Source organism: Amblyomma americanum, chromosome 2 (genome assembly GCF_052857255.1).
Source record: "Amblyomma americanum isolate KBUSLIRL-KWMA chromosome 2, ASM5285725v1, whole genome shotgun sequence".
NCBI lineage: Eukaryota > Metazoa > Arthropoda > Arachnida > Ixodida > Ixodidae > Amblyomma > Amblyomma americanum.
The window spans coordinates 120,373,024-120,392,350 of NC_135498.1; the positions used below are offsets into that span (position 1 = coordinate 120,373,024).

At 47.9% G+C, this 19,327-nt stretch overlaps 1 long non-coding RNA gene across 1 annotated transcript in view; it reads right to left on the reverse strand.

The window, feature by feature from the left end:
• Positions 1-9,340, reverse strand: part of LOC144119029 (uncharacterized) — a 128,069-nt gene extending 118,729 nt beyond the window's left edge. The window contains exon 1 of the long non-coding RNA XR_013312236.1: positions 9,205-9,340. This is a non-coding gene — a long non-coding RNA (uncharacterized LOC144119029). The remainder of the gene's footprint in view (positions 1-9,204) is intronic.
• Positions 9,341-19,327: the final 9,987 nt, after the last annotated feature.

Below are 19,327 nucleotides of genomic sequence, written 5' to 3' on the forward strand. Positions count from 1 at the left end.
GATAGCACTCTGCACCATGACGTCATTTGCGCTAGCCAATGCAATGCGCGCAGTTTCGGGCGAACGCCTGGTCACGTGGGTTGCGGCGCAAGAGCGCAAATTTTCGGAAATGTCTTGCAAGTTACCAGCTTGCTCTCGAGGACTTGTGCGTGACAAGCACGCTCAGTGGCATTTCCACTAAATAATGCACATATTTGATTCCCGCTTTCTCAACCCCCTTTTGCGACTTTTTAGCAAAGTTTGGGCTCTTTAATATGCACCGTTACTCACATCTAGGCCACCTTCGATTCTAAATGGACGCCCTTAAGTTACAGGCCAGAAAATTAAATTGGCAAAAAACCTGCAAAATGCAAACAGCAGTTGAGAGAGTCACACACAAGAATTTTGACACTGACATTTGTTACCTAATATTGTCTAGCATTTGCCCAGCCTTCTTCTAGCTGGGCCAGTTTTAGGATCAGGCCATGTATTGGTACAGCTACCTCTATTTATTGGCTTTGAAAGTTTCTTATAACGTTTCAGTTGTTTCCTCCTTCCTATTCTGCTAGAGGTAAGCCTGTCAGATGTCGTGTGAAAAACAAAGGTTCCTCTTAGCGTGATGACAATAATGAACCTGATTAGGAGTAAACCATTGGACAAAGCAGCATTCTACCGTATTTACTCAAATGTAACGCGAGGGTCGACTTTTCGGGTGTGAAAAGGGAAAAAAAACTATGATTGTAACGTGAGGGTAGACTTCGGGTGTGCGACAGAAAAACCGAAAGAACCCGAATGCGACGCGAGGAACCGATATCGCACAGTTCTGAGGGTCAAAGACGACTTTATTGAAATACAAGCCAAGCAGGCATTCCTCACACCCTCATCCTCACGGCAGTTGTCACCGTCACTGTCATGATCACAGCTTGAATCTTCTTTGTCACTAGCTGCCTCCCACAGAAGGTTGTCCTCGCTTCTGTCTAGAGCATTTGAAATTGAGCATTTCTTAAATGCTCGGTATTCCAAATCATGAGGCAGCCCGTACCAGGCTGCTGAAACCCAGTGGGCAACGGCAGACGCGGTTGGGCATTTCAGCCTACCTGCAGGTGTTATGCGAAGGAATGCGCTAAAAGCGGCACAAGAGAACACAACACACACACACACACACGTGTGTGTAAAAGCGGCACAAGAAGAGAACACAGCACACACACGTGTGTGTGCGTGTTGTGTTCTCTTCTTGTGCCGCTTTTAGCGCATTCCTTCGCATCATGATCAAGAAATTGGGCCCGGTAATAGCTTTGCTACCGGCAAGTTTTGTTGTTGATCCGCTTTCAATCCACGCCCAGTATAAATGTCGCAAGCGATCCTTGAAGGGCTTGTTCATGCAAACGTACAGAGGCTGGAGAATGGAGGTCATGCGCCACGGCATAACAACGAGATGCGTTCGGTCACGCTGCAGGTTTTTTTTTGACGCCGGTTGTCAGGTGACCTCGGAAAGAGTCCAGAACCAATATTGCTTTCAGATGCAGCAATGCGCCTGGCCTTCGGTCCCACATGCTTTGAATCCAATCTATGACAAGATTCGAGTCCATCCAACCTTTTTCGTGAAAGCGCACGATAACGTCTTTCGGGAAAGTTTCCTTCGGAATCGTCTTCCAACGAAAAATAATGAATGGTGGGAGCTTACGGCCGTCAGCCAATCATGCCAGCATAACGGTAATCCGATTTTTTTCGTTGCCTGTGCTTCTAAGGCGAACTTCATGCTCACCAGACTTGTGCACTGTTCTGGACATAGGCATGTCCAGATACACGGTGGTCTGGTTGGCATTGCCAAGTGGCATGTTGGTAGAGCGACGAAGATCGATGGCGTGCCTCTGGAACTCTCGAAGTTTTGGTTCGAAGTCCTCGGTCAGCTTCTGGCAAATAGAAGTCGTGCGTCGAAGGCAGAACCCGACCCTTTGCATAAACTTCTGCGCCCAGCCTCGTGATGCCTTAAAGTGGTTTTGGGTAAAACCCGTGTCCCGCGCAAGCTCCTGTGCTTTGCACTGAAGCATTTCAATGCTTACTCCAAGTTGTCGGGAACGTTTCTCGCTAATGAACTCTGCAAGGCGCCTCTACAACTCCGGGAAGCGGCGTTTCTTGGTGCCCCAAAAGTTTTTTCACAGGCTGTTGCAGTTAAAAAATTCCTCGCGATGTTTCCTCCATCCCCTGCTCGTAGATTCGTTGAAGTCCAGACGTCTTGCAGCCGCTGAATTTTCCACTTTCTCAGCAAGCAGATTAGCGTTGCGCTTGAAGCTAACTGTATGCTGAGCGCGTGAGCACGCCATTCTGCTTGAAGACAACTCGACCGTTTGATAGGGATAGGCCTAAGACTCGAAGCACGGAACGCACATCTACAAGCACTTGCACCAAACACGAGAAAGAGCGAACAAAGCGCGCTGCTCCATGCCCTGCTGCCTGCTAGTCATGTGGCCACGATTTTGCATCAGTTCCAAGGATTAACAGACAGATGGCGGTGGAATCGCTCGCTCCTTTGCTGGCACCTTGGCGGCGATTGCGAGCGCTCTGTGCCTCCGAGATGGCTCTTTTAATTTTGCGGTCACAGAGGCCACACAACCTCGCTACAGGTTGCGAGCATTCGTCAAGAGGTGACGCCCTCTCATCGCGCCAGTGACTAGCTGGCGTCGACTCTTGTTGGCTTGTTCTCACTGGCGTCATTTTTTCCGCTTGAGATGAGGTTGCCGCTTTGTCCTAGTAGTTGTGACCTGTGGTTCGTGTACTGGTTCACCGGCGAGTTGGAGTGCGTGATTTCGAATTACCAGTACGATCAACGCACACGTTTGACACCCTAAATGATTTTAATAGTGTGTGTTTGGTGCTCTTCATAGCGTTTTTAAACATAGTATTCGATGGTAACGCGGAGGGTGACATTTCCCTTCTACTTTCGGTAAAAAAACTCACGTTACATTCGAGTAAGTACCGTAGATTTAGCTGATCTGTGGCAGACCACATTATCAATGAAAACCCTGTCAGTGTTACACTACCTCCTAGAAATTTCCGTGCTATGCCATGCTGGAACCAGGCAAATTCTGCAGCGGTACTCAACTTGTCACTTGCTTGCCTAATGTAGATGTGAAAGGTACCCCTTCCCATATTTAGTTCCACCTTGAAATCCTGACATTGTACGAATGGGCTGCTAACTACTTATTCATCAGACGAAATGTTCAAGACTCACTGATCGCCAGTGCACTGCCACAGTATGGCATTGGGTCTGTGGAAACTGCTAATAGCAAAGTACTTATAACGTTGTCTAGTTCCAAGATGTCGTATGGGTGAATAGTCTTGTGGATGCGTGATGAGCAGCCGCTTGAGATCCTAGAATGGCACATTCATTGAGCCTCACCTTGTATTAGTAATTACTGTAGTATATAATCCTGCATTATATTGGCGACCAAAAGTAGACCCATTAAGGACATTGTTCTTTTTTTGTTAACAGTAAAAAACCTTGCGGGACTCTTTGGTATGCTGCTGCCTGTCAGATCGAAAAATACATTGAATGGAGAAAATATCGAATATAAATTTAACGTTTTTCCACCTCCTGATCCAAATTTGTGATGTTTACAATAAAAAAGATCCCATGGTCACCATCTTCAAGTTGCAGTATAATACAGCATGTGGAATATGTGCTAAAAAATTGGTTAGTACTGCTTTCAGCTCTGTAATTAGTGAGCAGCAGTGGTACCTGTATTTTTATTTATGGCCATTTTTAGCTTACAAAAGCTGTTTCCAGTGGGATGAATTTTTTTGGGATTAGCATGCATTAGCAAGCAGGCTAACAGTAGTTTTCTCTAGGTAAAGTGAAACCATTGCAGGAAATTGGAATTACATTCTTTCACAGGCTTAGTAGAACAGATACATATAATATAGATGATATGCGACTCTAGCAGAATATTCTTGTTCGAAATAAAAGGTATGATACACTGGTTATAACATAAAAGTACACATTTGTGAGCAGCAAATTTTATTCACTAATTTCTGCTCATTGTTTATCAGCGTTTGCTGAAATTTATTGTCATGATTACAAAGATGTGCCAATAATTGGGGAACTACAAATAGCTGGTCAAATGTGTTTTATTCGGTATACTTAGCGAAAAAGTGTAGTGCAATTAATTTGCCATTATTTTGAATAGAGCATGCTGTAGTTTTTTCATTTTCTTTTGGTTTCTCAGAAAACAGTCTATTTTGTGAGTCGCAAGCAACACTGTGCTCTTCAATTTGGTTTGTACAGCTTCCACATCTTTACAGATTTTCACAAATTTCGTGCCTACTTTTGTGGTTAATGCAAATACACTTTTTTTATTCGAGAAGTGTGCCATGAGGCATAAGTTGAAAAAAGGAAGGCGGGGAAGGAATGCATGGGATTGAAAGTTAAAAGAAGAAGTGAAGAACCGTTGCGTTGAGGTAGTCGCAGAGGTTGCTAATAAAACGGTTGTCCATAGTCCACTTCACGTAGTCACTTTCGTGGTTCCACAGCAGGCCCACCTCCCTGAGGAGCCGTTTTCTGATAGCAGCCGTCGCTGGGCACGTTCACAACAAGTGCCGCACATCACAAATTTCCGGTGCAGCGCTACAGTAAGGGCACCTGTCAGGTGCTGGAAGATCTTTGGCACGCCACCGATGACGGACAGGTGGTGTCAGAGCCGCCCCTGCCAGAATCCGGCGCACTGATACCTCCTCCTGGCGAGTAAGACTACGGGGGAGAGGGTGCGAACACTGAGGAATTAGAGCGCGTGTTCGCTGGCGCAGAACTTCGGAATCGGTAACATGGGACAGGAACGGATCTGGGGGAAGAGGGGAAGGCGGCGGATCGTCTAATGTATGAAGATGAGTCATAGCATCCGCTTGAATGTTATGTGGATCCTGGGCATGGCCGCGAATCCAGTGTATGCGCACAGGACATGGATACTTTGCGCAGAGCACATGAGTTGATTGTGAAATCTGGAGCGTCCATCGAACAGCCTTAAGCTATTTAAGGGCGGCACGGAATTCTGTGTAAATATGAACTGTATTTAATGTTGCAACGATCGGAAGGGAAGCAAAGACATTATAATTGGCTTGAAGATCCAATGCCAGAGGAGTGCACGTATCCGCAGAATACGTCGCACGAGAGTTGAGATGCGGATGAGATGAACTATACACAGCAGGAACTCCCCTCTCTGCAGAATGTGATGCATCCGTGTATAATGTGCACCCTTCAGGCCAATACGCTGCTGATACTGACGGGGAAACAGTGGGGCGATTGTCAGTGCGCTGGAAATAGGACCACGGTGGAAGTGTCTTTAAACGATGAAGTTTGAGAGACTGTTTTCGAGCTCTATTTGCCACCCGTTGGTTGATGATTTCACTGAGTGTATTAAGTTTGGCGAACTCCTGTAGCACAGGTATGGGTGTTAAACGAGGCAGATATGTCATAACGCACATAGCCTCACGATTGATAGCTTCAAGGGAGTCCCACTGTCTGCGGGTGAGACGTTGGAATTGTGCCTGATATACTATCCGTGGCTGAAGGATAGAGCGCACAAGCTGGCGGGCCACATGAGCACGTGCGCCACCAGAGCGCATAGCTATGCGACGAATCAGACCTAGAGTAGCGTGAGCCGATTTACGGGTGGCTGTCAGCCACGGGGTGCCAGTGCCAGATGTATGGAGGAGAAGACCAAGAATACGAACAGTTTCTACCTGAGGAATCAGAGAATTAAGTACCATAAAATTTAAAGGGGGAGTTTTCCGTAAGCTGGCTTTATTTCCAATTCGAATGAAACATGATTTAGTAGGAGAGAGTGTTAGACCCAGAGGTGGGAGGCGTGATGTCAATACATCCAGCGCATGTTGAAGGACCGACTGATGAATAGACGCATCTGGATGACACCACCACAAGGTTATGTCTGCGGCATACGCAAGCACGCGGATAGAAGGGATGGTCTCTAGGGCTCGAACAATGGGAATTAGAGCCACATTAAATAATGTGGGGGCGAGAACGGAGCCCTGCGGCACTGGTCTATTTGAAGTGAAGTTACCAAATGGCTTTCTGTGGACACGCACGCTGAAGGTTCGATTTGCTAAAAAGGCGTGAATGGAGAGGAGGAACCGGTAAGGGAGACCAAGAGTTTGAAGGGAGGCAAGAATGGCAGAGTGAAGGATGTTATCATATACCTTTGTTATGTCTGTAGCGATTACGGTTCGTACAAAGTGACTCTGCGGAGAGTGGTCAAGCCCGTCAGCAGCCAAAGTAGAAAGGCCGTCCTCCGTTTCAATTTGTGGGCGGAAACCAATTGGGAATCTGGGTAACAATCATGGGATTCCAGCCACCACGACAAGCGTGCGGCTAGAATGTTTTCATAAAGCTTGCAGATGTTAGGCGTAAGGGAAATTGGACGAAGGGCCGAGAGAGATACTGGAGGCTGACCTGACTTGGGTATTGGAACCACAATAGAATGCTTCCAATCTACCGGCATGACGCCAGAAAGCCACAGTTCGTTAAAAGTATCAAGTAGGGTTTGTAAAGCCCTCCCTTCCAAGTTACGGAATCAGGAGTTAGGTATGCCGTCGTGCCCAGGAGTAGTAGTAGTTTTTAAACATTCAATGGAGGCCAGCAGCTCTGCCATGGTGAGGGCAGAAGTAACCCATCGGAAGGCTCCGTAACCGATAAGTCAGGTGGAGACGTAGTGGTGCAGCCATGGTTTGAAAAAAATGGACGGGCCGCTTGTTGTGCAATTGTGTCCTCATCTAGCGCGAGGCGAATGCTCTCTGTGTAATCTGCAATCTGAGAAGGGCGCTCCATGGCGTGAAACACTCTCCAAAGATGTCGATTGCCCTGCGTAGAGGACAGGCGGGCACACCATGCAGCCCAGCGTTGCCTGCCTAGCCGCTTTGCATAGCGCCGCGCCCGTGCGGTAGCGCGATGAAGAGTAGGAAGAGCCGATGGGTCATCGGGGCGACGAGTAGCGTAAAGATCCTCCTGGCGACGAAGAGCCCACAGATTCAAGAGATATATGTCCGGGATTGGATCGTCTTCATTTACTGTAGTGGTAATGGTGTGAGTAGCAGAACAGCTGAGAGAGTAGACAGTGCTGAAGAGGGGTTGAATGTAGATAAATGATTGTCTGCGCGTACAGAGTCCCATGATGTTATTCGTACAGTGCGGTGTATTTTCCGTAGACGCGTAGGCGTGAGGGAGATAAAAATAGGGCTGTGATCGCTACCTCAAGTATCAGAATCAACAGCCCAACGAGGGTTACCGGGGCATAACCACCAAGTCAAATCAGGTGAATATGGGCCACTTCGTGGGCGGGTAGAAGTATTCGGGTGGTTTAAAAATTGAAAGAAATTATCCAAAAAGCTCCCTTGCATGTGTGCACCCCTTGAGAAATCCGATGGGTAACCCCACGCAGTGTGTGCGCCGTTGAAGTCACCACCAACTAGTATAGGGATACCCGAGTTGGTAGAACGTAGAAAACGAACCCATCCCAGATTGGGAGATGCGGAGCCAGGACGACTATATAAAGAAACTCGAACAAGAGGTGTGCGTGCAGGTTTTACGAGAAGGGCGACAACCTCTTGACGTGTGTTGCATCACCGTGAAATGTAGAGCGGTGTGTGCGGAACTGAACTGTGAATATAAATTGCAGATTTACCTGAGCTGACGTATGAGGCGGTGCAACGGCGATCAGGGATAGAGGGTGAATGGTATGCGCAGAAACCTAAAAGGCGTGGGAGTGCATTACGCTCTTGCAGTAGGATCGCCCATGCCTTCAACTTTCCGTCGCGAAGGCGGATGTTCACTTCATGGGCTTATTAGCGAATGCTCGACAGTTCCACTGCACCACCACCGATGATGATGCGCTATCTATGACGAGGCCGAAGAGCTTCCACGATGAGGGATGTCACCTGCTTCATCAGCGCTAATATCTTATTCACTCTCAGGGTAGTCACGGCTAACAGGTGGTCGGCACCTGATACACTTATTGTGTTTTTGCTGCAGTCTTCTCTATGTTATTACAAGGTTTGACCACATAGCTGAGAATTCATGTTTTGCACATTCATGTTTTTCACAGTTTTTAATTACCTGTGTATGCAGCCAGTATTTTGCAGAGCTGAAATGAGTTGCCCACTTGGCCCAAACTGGACTTCATCAGGGCAGCACAGTTTGGTTGCCCTTATAGGCCAAATTGGGCCAAATTCTAGGCCAAATCTAGTCCAAATAGGCCAAGTCTAGGCCAAATTGGGCAGCCTACTTGTGCCCAGACTGGGCTTCATCTGGGCAACCAAGGACGACTGCCCACTCGGGCCCAACAAGGGCCCCACCAGGGCTTTGAAAATGAGCTGCCCACTCGGGCCCAACAAGGGCCCCACCAGGGCATTGAAAGTGGGCTGCCAACTCGGGCCCAACAAGGGCCCCACCAGGGCATTGAAATGGGCTGCCCACGTTGGGCCAGATCTGGTTTTTCAGGCGCAAGCTAAATGGGCTGCCCAAGCTTGTTCTCTTCTGGCTCCTTTAGGGCAACCCAAGTAGGAACGAATTGCAAATCCCACATAGGGCCCATATGAGCTGCCCACTTGGGGCCGACAAGGGGCTCAAATTCGGAGCCCACTTTGTGCTACTTGGGTTGTATTATAAGCTTGATCGTCGTAAGGCCTATCGAGCAGCAGATAAACAGCCCAGCAGAAAAAAGGAAATCATGTGGAGGAAATTGCAAACCGGGTGTTTCCAAACCCTCAACATTACAGTAAATGACGTCCGGGAGTCTCAAATTCTAGATGTACGACCCACCGCGGTGGCTCAGGGGTTAGTGTGCTCGACAACGGATCCGGAGTTCCCGGGCTCGAACCCGACCGCACCGGCTGCGTCTTTATGGAGGCAAAACGCTAAGGCGCCCGTGTGCTGTGCGATGTCAGTGCACATTAAACATCCGCAGGTGCTCGAAATTAGTCCGAAGCCCTTCACGACGGCACCTCTTTCTTCAGTCACTCCCTGCTTTATCTCTTCCCTTACGGCGCGGTTCAGGTGTCCACCAATATGTGCCATTTCCCTCCCCCCGTAAAAAACAATTTCAATACATGCGGCTATTTTTCACCCGCAGACAATCTTACATTCGAATCCAGAATAACGAACATGGTCCTTTTAATTTAGGAGTCAGGCGTACACCACAGGGCGCGTAGCTTTCTTACCTGTTATTCTATTTGGTTATGACGCACCTACCGGCCCATTTGCGCGCTGTCGCCAGTGTGCAGCATGCTCTGTATGCCGATGACATCTCAATGTGGGCCACGCAGGGTTATCTTGGAGACAGTGAGGCCAACCTGCAGGACGCGGCGACAATAGCGGACCGTTATGCTTGCCGATGTGGCATCCATTGGTCTCTCCAAAAGTCTGAATTTCGCACGTTTGTGCACAAGTCAGGCTTCAGCGCAAGCGCCCTGTAACGTGGTATCTTTCATATTTCGCGGTCTCTTTTTGGAACGCTGAAAAATGTACCACGTGAGACATATCGTGTAGGAAACAATTCTTTTAGAGCTTTCTGAAGGTGCTGTAGAACTTTGCGTATCACACTTGGGATCTGCCGCAAATACTTAAACAGTTGGTGAATTAAACAAAGCTTATGAATTATTTATGGGAAAAATAAAATCAAATAAGTGATAGACTGACCTTAAGGCTGCGTGAGGCGCGCAGCCTTCAGTCCAGTCTGTCGCACTCCTCGCATGCCCTGAGGACTTATACAACGTCACACTCCATTCTGCAGCCGCTAACGCCAGTTCTTCCCCCATGGAAGTTTGTACAGCTCAGCGACAACAAGCCAACAGATAATCGCCGGCCAACATCTGCTCATTCGGCCTCGTTGCTTTTCCAGAAATATGAGGAAGAAGATGATTACCTGCCTGAAGGATCCATTGTTGTCTACGTAGACACAAGCATACAAGACTGCAAATCAAAAACAGCTATCTACTGCCCGTGCAGACCTGCCCTGAATCAAACCTCTTGGTTTCAGCTTACGGAACCCCCTTCGTCCTTTTGTGCTGAGCTCGTGGCAGTTCAAGAAGCACTCTGCTCCGTGGCCGACATAACTATGCTCCCTGCGGCCCGCGTTGCCATCCGCGCTGACGTCCTTCAAGTTGTCCGGTTTCTACGACGTGTTAGCCGCTGTCCAACGATATGTCATGACATCCACCGGCTCACTGCACGCATCCCGCCGTCAGTACGTATTGAAAGGGTCCCACGGGATCTCCTGACCTATCAAAGCCAGGCAGATTTAGCGACCCGCCTTGCGAATACAAACTCATCACTGTCTAGGCTCCTTCATTTGGACAATTTTACCCTCGTTTCATCAAGAAAGGAAATCCTCCGGCGCCGCACACGTGCTCTCATCCCTCCGTGTGCGTTAACCCCCCCCCCCCCCCGCGGTCTTACCCGTGCAGAGGAGGTTGCGCTTAGGAGGATCCGGGTCGGTGTTGCCCTCACACCAGTCTTCACTCGTATGTGGCCTCAGTACCGAGAATTGTTTCCTCGCCCAGGGTGTCGAACATGTAAACACGAGGACATTGAGGCCGACATTCATCTCTTACTGTGGTACAGCCCAGCTCTCAAGCCTACAAGGATCCGGCACCTGATGGTAGCGGGTCTTTCACCACGCAACCCTGCTTCATACATTGCCTTGACGCAAGGACCGTACCATCGTTCTCTACAGGACTTCATCAAATCAGCTAACCTTTTTCCATTCATTTAACCTCTAGTACATCATTCATCACACCTTCACCCATCATTTATGCTCTCGGGCAACAAATATTACTTAAAAAATAAAAACAATTACTGTGGATTAGCTCAGCTATTCCATGATATACAAAGCGAAAGATGGTGGCGTTCACTGTGTTCATTGGCGTTGGCGTTGACAACGTTCTAGATGGCGATGGCTTTCAGCAAAGCGAGGGCGCATAACTGGCTCCCTGGATATGAGGAGGCCTCATGCGCGCTTTTATACATGTGGCGATGGTGAGAGAAAGATGTGTCCTGAATGCATTAGCGCTGACAGCGTTGTGGCTGGCATGCTGCACTGCAGCAATAGCTAGGCCGCAGGTTTCATTTGGTGATCCATCTCTCGCGATCAACCATTAACTGCATCCCACCTCCATGGATAGCAGTTAGGGCCCGCTGTCTATCCAGTGTGCGGAACGCAGTCAAATCAGGCTTTTGCAGTTGGACACCAACACCACGCACATAAAAGCGAGATTGAGGTCACCACTGACCCATGGAGCCGGTTGTGCGCCTTTCCTTTGTGAAAATTAACGGCCTTTGCAAAGGGCTCAACGCCAATGCACTCTATGAAGGCCGTCGACTCACTTGTTTTGTTTGTTTTTTGAGGAAAGGAAATGGCACAGTAACCGTCTCACATATCTCGGTAGACACCCGAACGGGGGCGTAAAGAAAGGGATAAAGGAGGGAGGGAAAGAATAAAGAGTGAACTGAAAATGGAAAGTTGGATGTTGAAAAAAGGCGGCGCTGCTCACCGGCGGAACACCTGTGGATTGGTGCTACTAGTGACGCATGCGCAGTAGTGACTACGGAGCGAGAGAGAAAGAAATGCGCCGTGCGTGACGTTACTCGTGCTCCGACATACGCCGGCTCGCGCGAAGCGCGGTGTTGACTAGCGTAGTGAAGCTTTTCGCTTCTAAGTATACTGAGTGACTCTAGGCTAGTTTGGTTTATGGGTTATGAGGGCTTAACGTCCCAAAGCGACTCAGGCTATGAGAGACGCCGTAGTGAAAAGCTCCGGGAATTTCGACCACCTGGGGTTCATTAACGTGCACTGACATCGCGCAGTACACGGGACTCAAGAATTTCGCCAACATCGAAATTCGACCGCCGCGGCCGGGATCGAACTTGCGTCTTTCAGGCGAGCAGCCGAGCGTCATAACCATTCAGCCACCGCGGCGGCTGACTCTAGGCTAGTGCCAATATTGTGCACTCGGTTCTATTCGCGTCCTATGTTGCTTTCATTTTTAAAAACTTCGCTCAAGTTTTGTGGGAAAACCTGTATATTCGATATTGCCGAAACATGGCGATATATAATTCGTCATTTTTTCAATGCATGGCAACAGTGAAGGTTGTTATGTTCAGTTATCGGAGGCTAATGTTCCATTGGTTTAATGCATGGTTGTGTATAATGATTAGGTAAGACATTCCAAGACTATTTCGTTAATTCGTAGTTCATATATGCAGATGACTACTCGTCCTTCGCTGGAGACGAATTTGTTGAGAAGAACATGGAAGTGTAGCCAACGTTATTTTGACGCTGTTGTCTTTTTAAAATGTCGCAATTATTGTGTGTTGTGACACCGAATGCATTCCAACACAGGCCTTCTAACCTTTGCAGTTTTCGTGAATGACACAAGCTTCTCGTTGAGTCCCCTATGAGCCTGCATGTGCTATATTATCTCTCTAATCATCACCCTCATGTAAATCAGTCTGACGAATCCCGGTTCAGGACAATGGCTTCTCCCATATCCTTCAAACAAGTCGTGTCCTTTGACAGGTTCGGCCACCTTATCGCCGGAAACTACTTAATCTCATTTGCCCATATGATATTCTGCCACCTGTTTCGCTTGCTTCCTCCTATGATCCTACCACTTATGACGATCGGTTATCTGCCTTCACATCACATGTGCTCGCACTGGCCGTTTGTTCTTGATTTCAAATACGCTAAGATGTAGCCGAGTGTGTTCACTGGCCAATTCTCCTCTCTTCCTGTGTCGTAACGTGCATCTATTATGTAGATTTCTTTAGTCCGCTGTGCTGCCCGCAACCTAATAACAAGGATTTCTGTAAGTATAGGCAATGTTTCCGCTTCATATGTAAGTGCGGGCAAGATAAAAATGTTTAATGCTTTCGTCGCGAACAATACTGGAAATCAGCTATTCGTGACCTGAGAGCTGCTGCTAAATACACGACACAAAATTAATTATTTTTATTTTCCTGGTTATTTCCATCTCGTCGTCACAATGAGCGTCTATCTGCATTTTTAGATGCATTCATGTTTCGCATACAAAAGTAAAATACTCTGCCCTTCTGAGAGAGGTGAAAAAAGAAATGTGCCGCCACAGTCTGGAAGAAGTTGCAGTAAGGAGCGTTAGCTGCTTGGCAGCGCGATGTATTGTCCATGCGATGTATTTCCACGTGATTAGGCTACTTTTCCATCCATCACGGCGAGCGGGCGCCTTCCGCCTTGAGGTCGGATATTTTTTGACCAATTTGGGCCGAAAAAGTTTTTCGACTCTTTGGATGGCCATATTTTCTTACCTCAAGGCGGTAGGTGCCCCAAATGAATGAATGAATGAAAACTTTATTGTCCACCCAGAAGGAGCCCCCAAATCCGCGATCCCGGCACCCAGACCTGGGACGCGGGTAGGGAATCCTCCGCAGATTAAGGATACAAGTGAAGATGAGGGAAGATGCATTGCTTTTTTTAGCCTCAGCCGCTAGGCGGGTGGCTTGCTGCTGGATGGCGGGGTGCTCGCTCCGGAGCGAAACTTGTCAGGCTCCTGTACTCTTGATGTTCAAGCCGGCCCCCTGGGAATCAGCGCATTCCCAAATTATGTGACGAAAAGTGCCCCTGTCACCACAATTCGCCATGAGGTACGAAATTGTGCGCTACCGAGTAGTGACGTCACGGCCGCCATTTTAATCCTGACCATAAATAAATATCAACCTAATTAGGCGATACATCTTGTACTCATCGAGCCCGTTACGAAATACCATTAGTGAGATTAGGACGTCATCGGTTAAATAATTATAAGCAATAAATTTAAACTTAACTATAACTAAATATTACCTTCGTTAGTTAATTTGGTGTCTAACGAGTTATACTCATCTAGGCGAGTCAAAATATCTAATTTGTTTTAGGATGGCCTCATTATTACTTAGTATAAGCGAGTAATCATAGTCACGTGACTAGCTAATTTTGACATCAGAAAATCAGTGTCCTCACCAATCATTCTCGTATTCGATATACTAACGACGTCACCAATAAATCACCAACTGGGTTTCTATATCGATTTACTAAGGGTGGCCTCTATCTTCAATTCCTTGGTTTCACGCTGAATGGATGTGGTAGCAGACTGCACAAAATCGAGAAACGTCATGAATAAGAGCTAACGCTTGGACATTTTCACTTTCCTTACGGATGTATATTGTACCTATTAGGCGGCTATAAGTTGTACAGTTGTAGCTAACCCTCTTAAAACATTATAGATGTTTGAAATATTTTGATGGGCCATCTTTACACTTTGCCTGTCTCGGTACTCTATTTTGCTTTGCTATTAGTCTCCTAAGGTACTTATCAAGGAAGTGTTACCAGCGAATGGCGATTTGCCAGGATTTTGCCGATCAGCTTTTACCGCTAACTTTTCTCATTCCAAGGTCCTGAATACCTAATTTTAACGCGGGATGAATAGTACTGAGTGGATATTGTCGCCCTGGACTGACGTTCTTTCCGACTTGGATATTACCGCTTTCCTTACGGATGTGTATTGTACATATAAGGCCGCTGTAAGTTGTATTTTTCAGCAGCTTTGCATATTTATCTTCTAAACTCTGGAAAGGCAGTGCCCCCCGAACTGCTGTGGATTCTTGTAAGCGAAACATTTTCTCCTACTATACGCAGTACAATATTGGGTTTGCTTATATTTTGCGCATAACTTTTTCACTTGGTTCAAGGTGTAAATATGGGCCATAGCTACTCGCCGTTAGGAAGGCCAGCCACCTTCGTTGGTCAACGAAAGTCTAATATCCCTCAAACTTTTCAACGATCACCTTAGGGAACACTGCAGGATCATGGTATGTTTGATGATGCAAGCTGAGCTACTCTGGTATCGAGAATTTCTTTTGCTCAGCTTATCCCGCTGTGTATGGTATCGGAGATCCATCTTGACCTCTTTTAATACCTGTAGAGTATTTTCAGAACTCAGCGCTATTTTCGCGGTGCTTAATGCACGGGAGGCGTTGCAGTGAATTTTTTAACAAAAAACAAACTGATGATGATGACTGCCAGCGCCAAAACCCAGAGCATTTTTACGGACGGAATGGTGCTCGTACCCTCGTCTTAGTCGGAATTGTTTTACGATTGGCCATGGTTTACTCCTTCAGTTGAGTAGAACCACAACCCGGTGAAAAATTATTTTTATTCACATGTGGAATAATTCGAAGATTTGCCTATACTTAAACGCTCGGGTAATGTGGGACACCTTCGGCAGCTCCTCGACAGCTGCCCGCGCCACTCACGCCAGACGTCCATGAAAAAGTTATCGCTCGAAATGTTCACGACAATTTCATTTCGTGTGCCGTGTGCATCTTTATTTCCTTTGTCTCCACTTTGTTCAGTCTTTCTGCTCGGCTGAAAGTCCGGCAACAAGTACGCATTTGTTTTCTTATCGCATTCCCATCATGGCAAGATCAGACTGATTTCTACAGTCTCAAGAGGGAATGAGGTGCTTTGTCTTCACTGTAATTTCTAGCATCGCCCAACTGCCAGCCTCAGCGGAGTAACACTCCTAACAGCTGAATACAGACACGAAACCATTGAATTTGCCACTGCATGAAGAAATTAAGTTTCGAACCATTTTTGTTGGATGAACACAAGCCACGCAGGATATGATGAAATCTCGCGCCTTGTGCTCGGCAGCAAAATTTGCAATGAAAGAAATTTTATTTTCATTATTGACGAACCACCTAGCTTCGTTACATGCATTCTAGACGTTCAGGTTCACAGATTCGCGAGAATGCAGGTTTCAAGGAATGAATGCAACCTTCGCATGAAGAGCTCAGGATTATTTCACTCACGTAGCTGTTGATGATTTTCGCGATAAGCTTATTGCTTTTCAATTCAACTGGTATTAAGCAGCAATCCACATGCCTAAGAACAGAAAGTTAATGTGAGGATGTCAGAGGCAGACACAATGTCAACGCGAAAGCGTTAAGGAGCTCATGCCACTGAAAAGCCGGTGTCGTCGGCGTCGGCCGTGAGCGAAAAATTCCTCCTCCTCCGCGCAATGTACGCCATTGCCCCATCAGATAGCGCGCGACGGCAGCGTAAGGAAAGCATGGGACGCCTGTTCCATACTTCGGTCGACAACCCGGACCGCGCCGCAAGGGACGGAAAATGAAATGAAAATTGGTTTTAAGGAAAAGAAGTGGGCCCTGTATCACATATCTCTGTCGACATCAGAGCCCCGCCGTAAGGAAAGGATAATGACATGCAAATTGATTTTTAAGGAAAGGAAGCGACGTGTCTGACATATCTCTTGCTTGGCCGCAGTGGGGCCCTGCGGGTACGCAGAAATCCCGCGTTGAGCGGCTACCAACGCAGCGCACATCCGAAGCGCGTTCACCACGAAACTTGCGGCTTCCTGCCCGTTGTGTCAGCACGGAAGCTATGCTGGCGTTCTTGGCATCGGGTTTTTCGAGAACGATCTGCCGACGAACTAAGACTGCAACTTGAGCCCCGAGCGTTTCGGCAAGGCGCCTGGCAGCGCATCTACGTGGTTTGTCGCTCCGCGCGTCCGTTCCTCGCGTCCGTTTCACTGAACGTAGCAGAGCGATTTGTCTAACGGGCAAGGCGTCCCGCCAAACGGGCGATTGCGTATCATGGACTCCCTGGCAGTGCTGCAACACGCGGCCACGTTCTACTCTTAAAGGTGAAGTTTAAGCGTCAAAATGTTTTTTACAATGTGAATATGAGGCGATGGTGACGACGAATTTCTCAAAACACCAAGTCCACGAAGCTTCGGCCCTTCAGTGATAAGGGCACTCGACTGCTGCTCCAGAGTACATTCGATCAATCTAGTCGGCTGAGGGAGCGTTTTGATAGAGCCGAACCGCAAACGCGCCAGTGTGCTGTGCGGTCAGTGGACATTGTAGACCCCCAGATGGTCGAAATTATTCCGGAGCCCTCCACTACGTAACTCTTTCTTCCTTTCTTAGTTCCCCGTTTATCCCTTCCCCTACGGCGCTTTTCTGGTGTCTACCCAGACATGTGAGGAAGTTACTGAGTCATATCTTTCCTTCAAAAATGTAAATTTTAAATTGGTTCTGGGGAAAAAGAAATGGCGCAGTCTCTCTTATCTCGGCAGACACCTAATACGCGCCGTAAGGGAAGAGATAAAGGAGGAACTGAGTGAAGAAAAGAAGAAAGATGTGCTGTCCGGAGGGCTCCGGAATAATTTCGAGCACCTGGGGATCTTTGACGCGCACTGACCAACTTCTGTTTTCAATTTTGCCGTGTTCTTGTAGTATAATGAAAATGATAGTTTATGGGAAAGACATGGCGCCCATGTTCTGTGCAATTAAAGATCCACAGGTGGTCTAAATTATTCAAGAGCCCTCTACTACGACAACTCTTTATTTCTTCTTTCAATAAACTTTTCCTCCTTTCTCTTACGGAGCGGTTCGGGTGTCCGCCGTGATTAGACAGTTCTTGCACCGTTTCCTTTCTGAAATAAACTATTTTTAATAATAATAATTGGTTTTTGGGGAAAGGAAATGACGCAGTATCTGTCTCATATATCGGCGGACACCAGAACTGCGCCCTAATGAAAGGTATAAAGGAGCGAGTGAAGGAAGAAATGAAACATTTGATTTTTGGGGAAAGGAAATTGCGCAGTATCTGTCCCATATATCGTTGGACGCCTGAACTGGGTCGTAAGGGAAGGGATAAAGGAGGGAGTGAAAGAAGACAGGAAGAGAGGGGTGTCGTAGTGGTGCGCTCCGGCATAATTTCGACCTCCTGGGGATCTATAACGTGCACTGACATCGCATAGAACACGGACGCCTTAGCGTTTTTCCTCCATAAAAACGCAGCCAGTGGTGGTGGTGAAAAGCCTTTTAAGTGCCCCGCAATAGGTGGAGTCCTTATTCCGGGACCCCATTGGTCGAAGCCGGCAGCTTAGTCCTCTTGACCAAAGCCTGTTGGGACTGAAGGACCGAACAGCCAAGCAGGGCCACCTCACATTCCTCTCTGGTAGGGTTGGGGTGGAGGGAAAGAGCTGAGTTGCGCTGGCAAGCCCAAACCATGTGGTAGGTGTCAGCTTCTTCCCCACAGTGTTTGCACCTGCCAGTGAACGCGGGATCGAAGTGTTTTAGTACTGCCGGGCACAGCATTGTGTTCGTGAATAATCCGAGTAGAACGCGTTCGTTTGCTTTCCCCAGTCCCTTTGCAGGGGCCGGTTAGAGGCGATGCCTATCCTTATAATAGGATGTGATAGCTTTGAAGGAGAGTAAGTAGCCACCTTCAGGTTCCAGGTGCTCAGGAGCCAATGGGAACGCCCGGTGAATGAGTGCTCGGGCCGCCGCGTCTGCAGCTTCGTTTCCTGCTAGGCCCTGATGGCCCGGAGTCCAAACCAGGCAGCGGGGTGTAGGATCGGTATCCCGGCTGCAGTTCCTTAGTATTCGTTCAGCTAGTGGAGTTATCCAGCCAGCCTCATAATTGCGACATGCCGAACGCGAGTCTGTTATTATGCGTTTGGATTTTGAATCAGAAGCAGCCAGGGCGATGGCAACCTCTTCAGCTTGTGCTGTGCCTGGGGCTCGAAAGGAAAGCCCATCCACCTGTATTTCTTGATGTATGACCGTGGCCGTGTACCACCCCCCGTGGGTAGGCCCAGCTTCATCTACATAAAAGACACCATGTTTGTTGCCATAGTGGTGCGCTAAGGCTTCCGCCCTAGCCTGACGACGACCACTATGATTCTCGTTGTCCATCTTAGTGGGGAGGGGTCGAACTCTGATGGCGCGTCTCTTGAGTTCGGGCACTCGGACCCGCTCCTGAATGTGAAAATCATGTTGGATGTGTAGGCGGGCTAGCAAGTGCCGACCCGACTTCGTTTGGGCTAGCCTCGTGTATTTATTTGTGAGATGGGCTTCCTTGAGTTCCTGAAAAGTGTTCACCACTCCCAATGCAAGAAGTCTCGCATTGGAGGTGGACACAGGAAGGTCAAGTGCACTCTTCATCATTTTGCGGAGTATTACCACAACTTTGTCTTCGTGGTGTTTCCGCAAGGGTAGATAAGGAACCGAATAGAGGATTCGGCTGATAACGAAAGCATGGGCCAGCCGCACGGCATCCCTGCTTCGCAAACCCCCTCTCTTGTTAGAGACGCGACGGACCATACGGCCTACTTGGACTCCAGCTTTGCGGAGTTTGTGCAATGTTGTGTCTAGTCTTCTTTGGTTATGGATGAAGAGTCCGAGTATTCGAATCTCAGGCCTCGTGTATGGAGCCACGTGTTAAGAAGAGATGTATTTGGGTAG